The sequence below is a fragment of the Sorex fumeus genome, unplaced genomic scaffold (genome assembly GCF_029834395.1).
Source record: "Sorex fumeus unplaced genomic scaffold, SorFum_2.1 ptg000009l, whole genome shotgun sequence".
NCBI lineage: Eukaryota > Metazoa > Chordata > Mammalia > Eulipotyphla > Soricidae > Sorex > Sorex fumeus.
This window is the reverse complement of record NW_026606066.1, coordinates 25,151,317-25,164,741: the sequence shown is the minus strand read 5'-3', so window position 1 is coordinate 25,164,741 and position 13,425 is coordinate 25,151,317. Positions and strand designations below refer to the sequence as shown.

General features: G+C 43.0%; 1 pseudogene; it reads right to left on the bottom strand.

Moving 5' to 3' along the window:
• Positions 1–549: 549 nt before the first annotated feature.
• LOC130019695 (transmembrane protein 68-like) lies at positions 550–1,966 on the bottom strand (annotated as a pseudogene).
• Between the last annotated feature and the right edge of the window lie 11,459 nt (positions 1,967–13,425).

Genomic DNA, 13,425 nt, shown 5'->3' with positions numbered 1-13,425 from the left:
GAGGGATATTATCCACGGTGGTGGAAAATGGGCACTGGTGGAGGGATGGGTATTTGCTCATTGTATAATCGAAACCCAAGCACAAAAACTTGTAAATCTACAACTGTACCTCATGGTGTTTCACTAATAAAAAAGAAAAAAAGAAAATCTACCTTTCCAACGGGTACAGTATTTCAAATCCAAGCAATTTAGCTTTAACCTCTGCATGCCTTGGTTTTCTCATTTGTAAAATGTAAATATTAAAAGGAATACAGTAAGTGGTTGTGAGGATTCCTTGAGTTAATATGTACAAAGCACTGAGAACAGGGCCACTATTGCCCTCACCATCATCTCTACACTCATGCGTTCTCAGCATCAGTTTTGCTTGATGCTCTCCCAACTCTCTCTAGGCAGAATCATGCACTCCTGCCCATTGCCCTCACCACCATAAATGATACCTTTATTACAGTACCACTGTATCACTGTCCTTCCGTTTTTCATCATGCTCTAGCAGGCACCAATAATGTCTCCATTGTGAGACTTGTTGTTACTGTTTTTTTTTGTTTGTTTTAACCTAAATTGCTTTTATTAATAAACTTAACTTTAGGAATCTATATGGCTTATCACACATGATTTTCTTATATTAAGAATTTATAAGAAAACACAAGTTTTTTAATTATTCAGCATGTAATGAGTTATTGTTTACATTTGACACATTGATTGCAAAACCAAATTAATACAATTTTAAACAAAGTTCAGTGAAAAATTCTATCAGCATGATTGTCCAAAAAAATACTATAGGGCCTATAAAATTCAGAAGACAGTACTATAGACACAAACCCAGTATTATAAATGTATTCAATCATCTTCTAGTTGATCTTTTGCTTTTTATGAAAACGTTCTAACAATGCGCTCATGATGTTTCCTGGTATTCTTTGGTGCTTATCAATCAAAGCTTGAACAGCGTTTTTTGTCTTTTCAGCTAATTCTTCTGCAGTCACCTTCGGGTCGTGTGGAATGGAATCACCTAGCTAAGTACCTAACTTCACTGGAAAGCTTCCATACATTGGAGCAAATGGATAGCGAAGTTTTTCATAAAGCCACCTAAATAACCTTGTTCCTCCAAGTGATCGAAAGCCTTCTTGAATACTTTGCGTAAGCATAGGAATAATGGGCACTTGAGCACCTCTGGCCACCTGTGCAAAGCCCCTGCGGCTGCCCTAGACGATACCGTAGGTCTCATCGCTGAGGAGAGCTTCCTAAACTCCGCTGGGCGAAATAACCAACAAGTGGCCACTCCTCAGAATCTCAACACATTTTTCTCTTGGTCCATGGAGGGCACAAAATACATCAAGGAATAAACTAAAAAACCCTGGAATTTTAAAGACAAAGTGATTGGCTATGACACAGCAAGTTCTGCCTTTATGAATAAAAATCTTATCCATGAAATAGTAAAAATCTATGGGAATAGCTCCATGATAAAAAAAATAATAAGTGCTGGTCCTTCTTGAGGTATTTTTTCCATCCCATGAACTTCATAATCATGCCACACGGCTGTGTGGCCGTCCCATAACGTTGCCACCGTCTTCCGTGCACCATCCCATAGGTTATAAGAGTAAGCTTCTTTCAGCACATTCTTCCTCTTATAGATGTGCAGAAATATAATCATAAGATAGAGCAGGAAGATGGTAAAGTATGGGAGTATTAAAAGTATGAGTGGTGTAAAAACCCACAAAAGATAGTTTGCAAAGTTCAGGTAGTCCTCCAAGTGGTCCACACCAAACCACTCCTCGAGGATGTGAATCAGACACGTCAGATAGGGTAGCGACTCCTGTCCCACACCACAGGTTTGGTTTTTCTCTATCATTTTCCTTTAGGGGAAAACGATCAATTCAGTCTCTTTCTTCATTGCCACCACAACTCTATGATCATGTCACAGAAATTAGGTAACTCTCTTGGCCCAGGCTTCACTCTTGCATGTTCTGGAGCATCCGTGCTCCCTCAGCTGCACAGCTGGGCCGGGGCCAGCGGGAAGCAGCACTCGGAGAACCCGGACGGGCCGCGCCCTGCAAGCGCCCCCCCCCACCCCGCGCCCCCACGCACCACCGAAGGCAGCAGCCCGCCACAAGCAGGCTGGGAGGGGTGGGGGCGCGGGAGCCGAGGGGCCGGGCCTTATTGCTGCTGTTTTTGGCATATGGAATACCCCACGGGGAGCTTGCCAGGCTCTGCCCTGCAGGCGGGATACTTTCGGTAGCTTGCCACTCTCGGGATCCACCGCATGCAAGGCAAACGCCCTACCCGCTGTGCTATCGCTGCAGTCCTTTATTACAGTATGTATCAATTTTTTTTCAATGCACAGAATCAGCAGAAATTGTGACTTTTTGTCTCTGTCTTCAGTAACTTATTCAGTCCCTGACACATAGTAGATATCAATATGCCCATACTGAAGGAATGAAAAAGTGGTACTTACTCCTAACAAAAAGGCTTTCAGATAAATTAGAAAGGATATATGATTTTTTAATTACATTTTAAAATATTCTCCCCAGTTCATGTGTTAGAAATCAAAACCTAATGATAAGAAAACCAAAAGGGCTGCTCATTGCCAGACATGCTAGGTACATTGTGATGTATAAAATTAGAGTAATAAACCCATATGTGTAAGATCTGCTGCCTTTTAAGATTTAAAGATTCAGAAATAGTGAGTTTGGGACCAGAGGGCGACCAGGGATGAAGATGCTTGCCATACCCGTCTCCAAACGGTTCAATTACCAGCTCCATGTATGTCTCCTGAGCACAACCAGGAATACCTGAGCACAGAACCAGAAGTTAGCCCATAACACCAACAGATGTGACCCTTCCAAAACAAGAAAAGAAGAGAAAAACAGTGAATTCCCAAGAAGTATCCCAGGAGTCTTGTCCTAACTGAACATTTCTCTAAGCCATCGCTGTTGTTTAGAATGTTTTCAACTGAACCTTTAACTTTAAAGACAGGGTCTAAACATGAGACCATGAAACCCTGATCAAGCTTCTCCAGAGTATAGGACAGAGTCTACAAGCAGGAATTGTGACATGGTGTTTGGGAGGCAGACGAATTATGGATGGATGGATAGATGGATGGATGGATGGATGGATGGATGGATGGATGGATGGATGGATGGATGGATACACAAATGGATGGACAGATGGATGGAGATGGGTGGACTCATGGACTCATGGACTCTCACCAAAGAGAATGCTTGCCATACCCGTCACCAAACGGTTCAATTACCAGCTCTGTGTATGTCTCCTGAGCACCACCAGGAATACCTGAGCACAGAACCAGAAGTTTCTGGTTCTCTTTAGTGAGTGAGACAGGCAGAGTCATCACAGTCAGAAGGTATAGAGGGGGAGGATGAGAATTTTTTAAAACTTTTTTTATTGATTGAGGCTCTGAGATTTATAATACTGTTAATGATGGTTTGGTTTCCCCCTGTACATTCCAACATCATACCTATCACCATCTAAGCACCTCCTCTCCCCTAGGACCTCAGTAGAACCCTTTCCTTTCAACCCAGGTTAAGGATTTTTAAATGACTGAGCCAGGCAGAGCTGTGTTCTGCGGTTCCTTCCAAGGATGGCTAAACACATCCTGCACGTTCTAAGAAGATGTAACTGTTCTGGCAGTCAGTATCTCAGGGGACAGCAGAGAAGCCCCCACCCCCTACCAGTAAGGCCTCCAGAGCTGTTAGCCACTAAAGCAGGTCCCTCTCTCCCACTCAACACACAGGCAGTTCCACTTGAACAAAACACCGCTGTCCCTGACAGCTTGCTACAGCTCCACACCCTCCCCATAGAATCCACAAACAGCCCCAATGTCAGCTACCACACCTTGGAAATGCGTACCTCTCCTCCTGCCCTGGGGAAGAACAAAGTCCAGGCCCAAACTCACTAGTCATTATGAGTGTTCCTCTGCTTTTCAGGGCATGGCTATTCTTTGTATGTGATAATAATATTTTAAGTCACACCCAGTGATGCTCAGGACTTACTCCCTGTTCTGTGCTTAGTGGGTGGTTCTTGGCCATGCTCAAGAGACCTCACAAGAGTGTGTGGATCAAACCTAAACTTCCAGTGTGCAAACCATGCACTTAGTCCATTGAACGATCTCTCCAGCCCAAAATATGTTAGTTTGGTTTGGAGGTCATATGCAGCAGTGCTTGGAGGCTATTCCTGGCTTTTTTTTTTTGAGGAATCACATAGTATTGGGGATCAAATCAGGGCCTCCTGCATGCAAAGCATGCACTCCAGGCACTGGTGGACTGTATCTCTGGCTGCATAATCGTTTTTAAGTTAAAGGAGATGCTGCAAGAAGGGAAACAGCAGTGCCTGGTCATGGGTGATAACCTTTGATTTACCTTAAGCAGCCGGATTCTCCCAGCTAGAAAGATGCATGAGAGTACAAATCCTCTCCAGTTCCTTCTAAGGACAGAACCTCCCACTCCAGCTTTTTCTAAGGTTGCTGGCACATGTCTTCCTCAAAGGGGCTCCCTCCCTTCTGCAGAAGGGAAGCTCAGTCACTGGCTCTTCCAATTCCAGAGGCACCTTGTCTATTAGAGACCCACAGTCACTAGTGGCTGCCCAGTGCCCTGAGAAAGCCACTCACTCCCCCTGCCTCCAGGCATCCGGCCACAGGGGTCCCAGGAAGGAACTAGAGGAAGAAGCTGGATTGGAGGAGGTGGATGGAGGCAGGGTTATTTTAAAGCTGGCACTCAGCCAGGGACACTGGCCAGGAAGAGGAAAGGGCTGCATTTGTAAAGAAATTCCACACCACTGCCACAGAGGTGCTTGTTGAAGTGGAGAAGGCAAAGGAAGGAAATGCTAGGAGGCAGCACCTGATAAATATAGCCTTGGGGAAGCGTCAGACTTGTGAAATGGAAAAGTGAGTTATAGAACTTGAATGAGCACTCGGGGGAGGGGGCGGGCGGAACGGGACACAAGAATTATCCTATACTTTAGAACATTTGGACAACTCAGGTATTGGGTGAGTTCTGCAAAGCACAGGATTTGAAAATAATAAAAACAGTATAGCGGGTAAGGCGTTTGCGTAGCACATGGCCGACCTGAGTTTGATTCCTCCGCCCCTCTCGGAGAGCCTGACAAGCTACCGAGAGTATTCCGCCCACACGGCAAGGCCTGGCAAGCTCCCCGTGACATATTCGATATGCCAAAACACAGTAACAAGTCTCACAATGGAGACGTTACTGGTGCCCACTCGAGAAAATCAATGAACAATGGGAGGATAGTGCGACAGTACTACAGAGCTAATAACAAGCAGGTTTGTCTCACATTATCACATGCACAGACTGGCAAGAATTTAGGGGGTGGGGAAAGCCAAAAACTGTAAAGAAACCATCAAAATCACCAGTAAATCAGCTTCTCCAGAATAAGCCCAGTTAACAGCCATGCACCAAGCTCTCAGCCTCCAGAACTAGATTAGCCTGCCACGGAAGCAGTGTGTGCGTATTGTTAGATATGTTATTTACTCAGCTCAATAGCATTTCTTTTTCCTTTTCTATTTTTTTTGTTTGTTTTTGTTTTGTTCGCAGGCAGAGTGAGTTTGAGTGTGTGTGCGTGCATGCATGTGTGTGTCTGTGTGTGTGTGTGTGTGTGTGTGTGTATCGCACACCTATCTATAGTGTTCAAGGATGGCTCCAGGCAGAGCTCAGGGAACCATATGCAGAACTGGGGATCAAATACCAGGGAGAAGCATGCAAAACACGTTCCTTTATACTCTTTCCAGAGCAATACAAGCATTTCTTGATGGTCCTCCACATTCTGGAGATTCATCAATGCAGACGCACATGTTCCCAGTCCACAAGCAGCCTGAAGTCTTCATGAGGAAATAGATGGTAACTACACACACTCACATATGCAGTCAGGACAGCAGTAAGTTCTGTTGGGAAAAATAAGGCGTGGCAAGGGACAGGAAGCACGGGTGACCAGGGAGGGGCAGGACGGCTGCTATTGTTATGTGGAGCAGCCTGGGACTGTCTGGCTGATACAGAGTTTCCATTGGGAACTGAAGAATGGGAGGGGACAGCTAGGCAGGGATTTGGGGACAGTGGTTCAGACAAATTCTGGGGCTGCAGGTACTGGACAAAGTAGAAAGCCTTCAAGAGAGTGGGGTAGCTGCAGTGGAGTGAGCTAGGGAAGGATGGAGCAGAGGGGGTCAGAAGGGGTATCAGTGTCGGGAGACAGATCATGGAAGCGTTCTAGGCCACTGCACTTCCTGTTTTGTTTCATTTATTGTTATATCATGGGCCCGTCCCAAAGTTACTGAATTCTTTTAAAAAAAAAAAACCGATGTGGTTAAAGAGCATAAAATTCCAGTGTGGGAGTGTGGGGTGGGGAGAGTGCTTTGCATGCTGGAGGTTGGGGTCCCCAGCACCCGCCAACCTGGGAGAAGCCCCTGAGCACCTCCATGTGTGCCCCCCAAAACAAACAAAAATTCCACCATGTGCACGAAACATAATGAATCCATATGCTATTTTTCATGACTGCTCCTATCTGCAAGATGGATGCTTATTACCATGTAAGTTCTTATAAGATCTCTTGTTGTGTTCATACTTATAATTTCTAGAAATATAATTGCTTGGTTGGAGACTATAAATATGTGAAAGGTTTTTGACAAACAATGCCAAATTTCCCCCTAAAAGCGCTTGACAAATGATAACTTTGGATGTGCAAAAATGTTCTTTTCACCACTGAAAATAATAACTTTAAAATGTCTTGGCAAGTTAATAAATGAAAACTTTATACCACATTGCTATTTAATTCTCATCTATGTGATCAAAACTCAAGTTGAAGATTTTCACATATTTGTTAACAATTGTAAATTGTCTTTGTCTATTTTGAAGGAGATTTTTTTCCTTATTGATTTGAAGAGCTTTTTTTATATTAGGTTGTCTACTTATGTATTGTTGTTAATCAGTTGTTAATTACCTTTGATATTTGCTTATTTTTTTAACTTCACTGTATCACTGTATCACTGTCATCCCATTGAACATCTCTGTTCTTCCCAGCCCTGAGATTTTAGCAGCCTCTACTTACTCGTCTTTTCTCAATGATTGAAGATTCTTTCAGGGTCAGGGGAATGGGACCTATTGTCGTTACTGTATTTGGCATAGCGAATACACCACAGGGAGCTTGCCAGGCTCTGCCCGTGTGGGTGGGATACTCTCAGTAGCTTGCCAGGTTCTCCGAGAGGCATAAATGGGTAGGAAGTGGTCACGTGGTCCTGAAGGTGGCCTGGAGCTTGGCAGTGGTTGGGCAGTGGAGGTTGGCTGCCAGGACTGGGTCCCTTGGGGTAGTGATGGCTCTTTTAACTTAAAATTTTCAATTCTTTGGTTGTCAAGTCTATTGATAATTCTTTTATTATTCCATTTTTCTCTTTCTTATTACAATTAGAAAAATATTTACTGGTATTCTCTTTATTTCACAGTGGTAGGGCATTAGCCTTGCCGCGCGGCAGGCCCAGCCCAGCCGGGTTCGATTCCTCCACCCCTCTTGGAGAGCCCAGCAAGCTACCGAAAGTATCTCACCCACACAGCAAAGCCTGGCAAGCTCCCCGTGATGTATTCGATATGCCAAACACAGTAACAACAAGTCTCACAAAGGAGATGTTACTGGGCCTGCTTGAGCAAATCGATGAACAACGAACGGGAGGACAGTGCTACAGTGAATAAAAGAAATTTACTTAGAGAAATTTGAGGGGAGAGAAAAAGAAAGATACATGTTTAAGAGAGAACACAGGCTTCTCCAGAGGGGAAAAAGTCTATTCTCATTATTTAAAAAATGGTTTCCTTGAAAAAATAAATCTCATTTTGTTAGTGAGAAAAAAAATTAGTGTGACTTTCTTTTTTTCTACTTAGTCAATCTACGATCATTTGAGATCATTAATTGAGTAGTATAAACTTTTGGTACAAATACAAACCACATATATATATGTGCAAAATATCACTTGTATCACTTGTACCACTTGTCATCCCATTGCTCATCGATTTGCTCAAGCAGGCACCAGTAAAGTCGCTATTTGTCCCTGTCATGTGCTAGTGTAGCCCAATGGTGTCTGCTTGCTCTAGAAACACGAAGAGCCTCAAACCAGTCATTCAGGGTTTTGATGAAGGAGTCTGACCATCTTGTAGTTTTGACAAAAAATTCTGACTATCTTGTGCAAAATATGTGTGCGTAATTTTGTACACAATCACTAGAATTTCCTTTAATTTTTTAAGTCAAAATAATCCTTTATTGAATTATTATAATAAAATAATACTAATATTAATGCTTTAAGCATACAGTGCTGCAGTGGCACACTTTTTCTCTCCCTCCAGCCCATCCCTAGGTCTCTCACCCCTGCCTTTGGCAGCCCCGGTTCTGTTGGCAATATCTCAGGATGCATTTTCATTGCCCACTATCTATTTTCCTGCTTTGTTATTCTCTATGGTACATCTGACGTAGATCATCCTGTATTTGTCTTTCTCCTTCTAACTCACTTCACTTAGTACATCCCCCTCAATTGCATGAACTCTGTGGTAAAATGCACTGTTTTATTGTTTCATTATTTATAGTAGCTGCATAGTATTCCTTTGTATAAACATACCACATCTTCTTTATCCACTCATCTGCCGTTGTACGTTTGGGTGGTTTCCATATCCTGGCTGTCATACTGAGCACTACAACATCAGTGTTCATATATCTTTTCAGATCAATGTTTTTGTGTTTTTAGGATAAATGACAAGAAGTGAATCCCAGAGTCACATAGTACTTCACTTTTACTTTTTGTGGGGGAGACCTCCCAAGTGTTGTTTATCAAACCCAGGGACCCCACCAGCAATTCTTGGCTGATTGGGTCAGTGGTTGCAAGTGGTTCTATGCAAGAGTGTGAAGATGTGATCTCGCTCAAGTTCTGCAGTGCCGAGGATTTTCGGGTGGGAGGGGCCTTCAGGACCACACCTGGCAATGCAGAGGGATCACGTAGAAACAGGAACTAAACCATATCAGGAACCTTAACAGCTATTCTGTTTCCTGACCCCTTAATTTTAATATTTTGAGAAGTCTCCATACTAATCTCCACAGAGGCTGACAGTCACACCAATAGAGATTGAGGCTTCCTTTTCAGTGCATCTTTGACGACATTGCTTCTGGCCTTTCTGATATGCCATTAATTACAAAGGTTCTCTGAGATTCATTCATTTGTAAGTCTGTTTTTCAATCAGTCTGAGGTTGATCCATATATTAGGGCATTTAAACAATTTTGATTGAGAAATCTTCCTCTACATTCTATATTTTCGTATATTTTCTCAATGAATGTTTTTGGTGTTTTTTTTAACTTTTTTATTGAATCACTAGGAGATAGACCCTTACAAAGCTGTTCATGATTGGATTTCAGTCATACAGTGTTCCAACACCCATCCCTCCACCAGTGTACATTTCCCACCACCAGTGTTCCCAGGTTCCCTCCCATCACCCCCCACCCCCACCTCCTGCCTGCCTCTATGGCAGACACTTTTCTTCTCTCTCTTTGTCGTTTTGGGCACTATGGTTTTCAATATTGATACTGAAAGGTTATCAAGAATATCTCTTACCTACCCTTCACCCTCAGATCTTTCCAGCATGATCATTCCCAGCTATTATTGTCATAGCGGTCTCTTCTCTATCTCAACCCCCCCCCCCACACTTGTGTTTAGTTCTAACTATTGACCAGTCCTCCAAACCCCTGCTTTCTCTGTCATGAATATTATTCTTCTACTATGCAGGAAAAATTAAGTCATGAAATTTGACTATAAATGGATGAGCATGGAGAATATCATGCTGAGTGAAATGAGTCAGAAGGAAAGGGACAGATATAGAATAACTGCATTCATTAGTGGCATATCAATGAATATTTTGATTGGAGATATCTTCTTGCACATTTTCCCCTTATATTTTCTCAATAAATATTTTTCATGTTTTCTTCCTATAAATTTAAATTATCATCACAATCCATAAGGAATTGCAGTCATTATTATTTGAATGACAGCATAAATTAATGTGCAGAAAATATACTTCTTCACAACTTAATCTTTCATAATGTGATCTGTCTCTAAATTTATCAGTTCTTTCTTCTCTATCTTTTTCACACACTCTTTCTCTTTAGTTTTTGGTTTTGGGGCCACACTTGGCAATCCTCAGGAGTAACTTCTGTCTCTGGGCTAATGGATTACTCATGGTCATGTTGGGGGACCATATGGGATGCCAGGAATCAAACAAAGGTTGACAGCATGCAAGAAAAGTGTCCCACCCACTGTATTATCAGTCCATTCCCTAGTCATCTTTCTTAGTACTTCAAAAATATTACTGGAACTATGGTAAAGGGAAGTAGACACTGTCTGTCTACAGCTTATAGATTCCATATTTGGACATTTATAGATTGTCCTCTGTAGTAAGTCTAGCAAACATCTACCACCACATGACCGAGTTTTTTTCTCATGTTGAGAACGTCTTTAAGTGGACAGGGTGGGGGTGGGATGTCACCCTGGGGTGTTCAGCTGCTTCCTGGCTCTGTCCTTCAAATTTGTCCTATGTTGACAACAAAGATGCCCCAGATTGGTGTCAGAGCAACAATCTGAAAGGATCTGCAATGCTACCCATCAACTGGGACACTCACGTCTAACCATCACAAGAACATAGGAGAGAAGCTTCTCTCAGGTCTGTATCTGAAGTCCAAGGGGCATTGTCCTTAGATACTATCCACCCCTTTCAAGCAAGAAAGATTCTGACTGGCACCTCTTCCACCCAGAGCCCCAAGGGAAAAATACAATAAATGCTAGCACTTCACACAACCGTTCCCAGTCACTGATGGGCTATGTACCCTTCATAGAGTCTCCAAACTTCCCTAGGTTACCTTTACCCGGGAAATCAAACAACAGAAAAGTGTTGGGTATTGGTACTGACTGACAGTCATTCATATGAAAAGGGAAAGAGTCAATGCCAAGTAGATTGGAGATCTACGTGTGAAAAGTGATATACACAGATATCCTTTCAGTAACAGTATTGCAAATCACAGTGCCAAAAAAAAAAAAAACGGGAGTGGGGTAGAGGGGGAAAAGAAAGAGGTGGTGGGAATGTCTGCCTTGGGAGCTGGCTTGGGGTGGAGGGGGACCTTAGTAGCAGGAAATCTAAACTGATGAAGGGATGGGTGTTGAAACTGAAACTCAATCAAGAACAGCTTTGTAGTTGTGTATCTCACAGTGATTCCATTTAAAAAAGAGAGAGAAAGAAAAAAAAATTTTTTTTTGCTTTTTGGGTCACACCCGGCAATGCACAGGGGTTACTCTCCTGGCTCTACACTCAGGAATTACTCCTGGCGGTGCTCAGGGGACCATATGGGATGCTGGGAATCAAACCCGGGTAGGCCGATTGCAAGGCAAATGTCCTACCCGCTGTGCTATCGCTCCAGCCCCCGAGAGAAAGAATTTTTTTTAAATCTTCAAACCTTGGGGAAGAAGTCGCTGGAAATTGTTTTTCCCTCTAGCTCAGTCATTGCAAAGAGCTTCCTGGGTCAGCTGTTTGTTGTGGTTTTAGTACTGCAGAGGGAGGGGAGACTTTTGAGAGAAAGCTTCCTCCAAGGCAAGCAAGATAGACCTTGACTTACAATTCTAGACACCCCATAGCACAACCAGCCACCACTCTGTTATTAGAAAAAAAAGGAGACACTGACGCCAGTGTCAAGCCAGCAGCCTCTGCCATGTTAAACAAGCCAGAAAGGGAAAGACACGTTTAATTACATTCACTTAAAACGTCTCTCCACAAAGACCGCAAAAAGTTAAGAAAGACAAGCATCAGCCAGGAAAAAAAAAACTATTCACGACATATATAATTGGGAGAAATTAGTACCTGGGATCCATGAATAACTCTTTCATGTCAATAAGAAAAAGAGAAAGAAGTTAATAGGAAAACTTAGCCAAAGATATAAACAGCAGAACTCAGAAGAAATCCAAGTGGCCAACACACATGTGTACAAAGGAGTAAGTTGCTTCAGTAATCAGGGAAAGATACATTCAAACCACAAATAGATGCATTTTCCACCATGGCTTCACATGGAAAATTTGATTTAGTAATGCAGGAATAAGAAGTGGGCAGGGAGACTCAGTGTAAGATGCAGCACATAAAAGTTTCAGAGATCAATTTGTGGTAAGAGCCAGCCATTCCCCTGTCAGGTCTATCCCAAGAAACATTTGTGCACCCAGGTCCAAGGAGAGTAACAACCTGGGAGTAATAGATGTCCTGAGTGTCTGTCACTGGAGAAGGAACAAATGAATTGCTTAGTGTTGACTCATTAAATACATAATCACGTGTTTTGATTTTTGGTATTGTATTTTTGGCTACATCTGGTGATATTCAGGATTTACTCCTGGCTCTGCGCTCAGGGATCACTCAAGGCAGCCTCAGGAGACCATATGTGGTGCCAGAGATTAAACCCAGGAAGACTACATGCAAGGCAAGTGCCCTACCTGCTGTACTATTGCTACAGCCTGGTCACTAGTTATTGTTTTGAAGGAATTAGAGCTATGCAGAATGATATAGGTGAGCTTCACAGAGAGAGCTAAAAGAGAAGAGAAAGCTGAGGCCATTTAAAAGTTTTAAACCATGTCAACAACTTCACACAGTATTTAGGGAGGCAAGATTGTGTAGTGTAAGTACCTAAGAAGGCATAGGAGGAAAAATACAACTTGCGGAGCAATAGTTTGTTAAAGATAGAGGGAAACTGATTATTGTCCAGAGAATTGATAGTATTTTATTTCTTGAAAGGGTGAATACACAAGTATTTATTTTATTTTTATTTTATGTGAAAATATTTCATAATCCATTTCAAAGCTCCCACCCTTGTGTAATTTCCTCTCTTAAGAAGTGGTATGTGGGGAAGGAGAGACAGTACGGGCAGTTGCCTTGCACAAAGCCAAACTATTTCGATCCCTAGACCCACATAGGGTCCCCGAGTCCCACTAGGAGTGATCCCCGAGCACAGAGCCAGGAATAAATCCTGAGGAACATTGGCAACATTGGGTGTGGCCCAAACTGCGCCCACCAATAAAAGATGTGGTGTGTGAATCTTGAGACTAGGTGTTAAAACACAACATGGAGGCCAGGGAGATTATGCAAAAGGTAGAACACATGCCTAGTATGTGTGAGGCCCTGACTTCAGCCCCTGTCTGGACTCCTGAGCATCACCAGGAGTGGCCCCTGCTTTAAAGAAAAAGAAAGCAGTGAACGGGTTGGACAAATAGAACAGTAGGGTAGGCTCTTGCCTTGCATGCAGCCAGTATCACAAACGGTTCCTGAGCCCATCCAGGAATGATCCCTAAGCACAGAGCCAGGAGTAAGCCCTGAGCTTACCGCCAGGTGTGGCCCCAAACCAAAAGGGCAATGTGT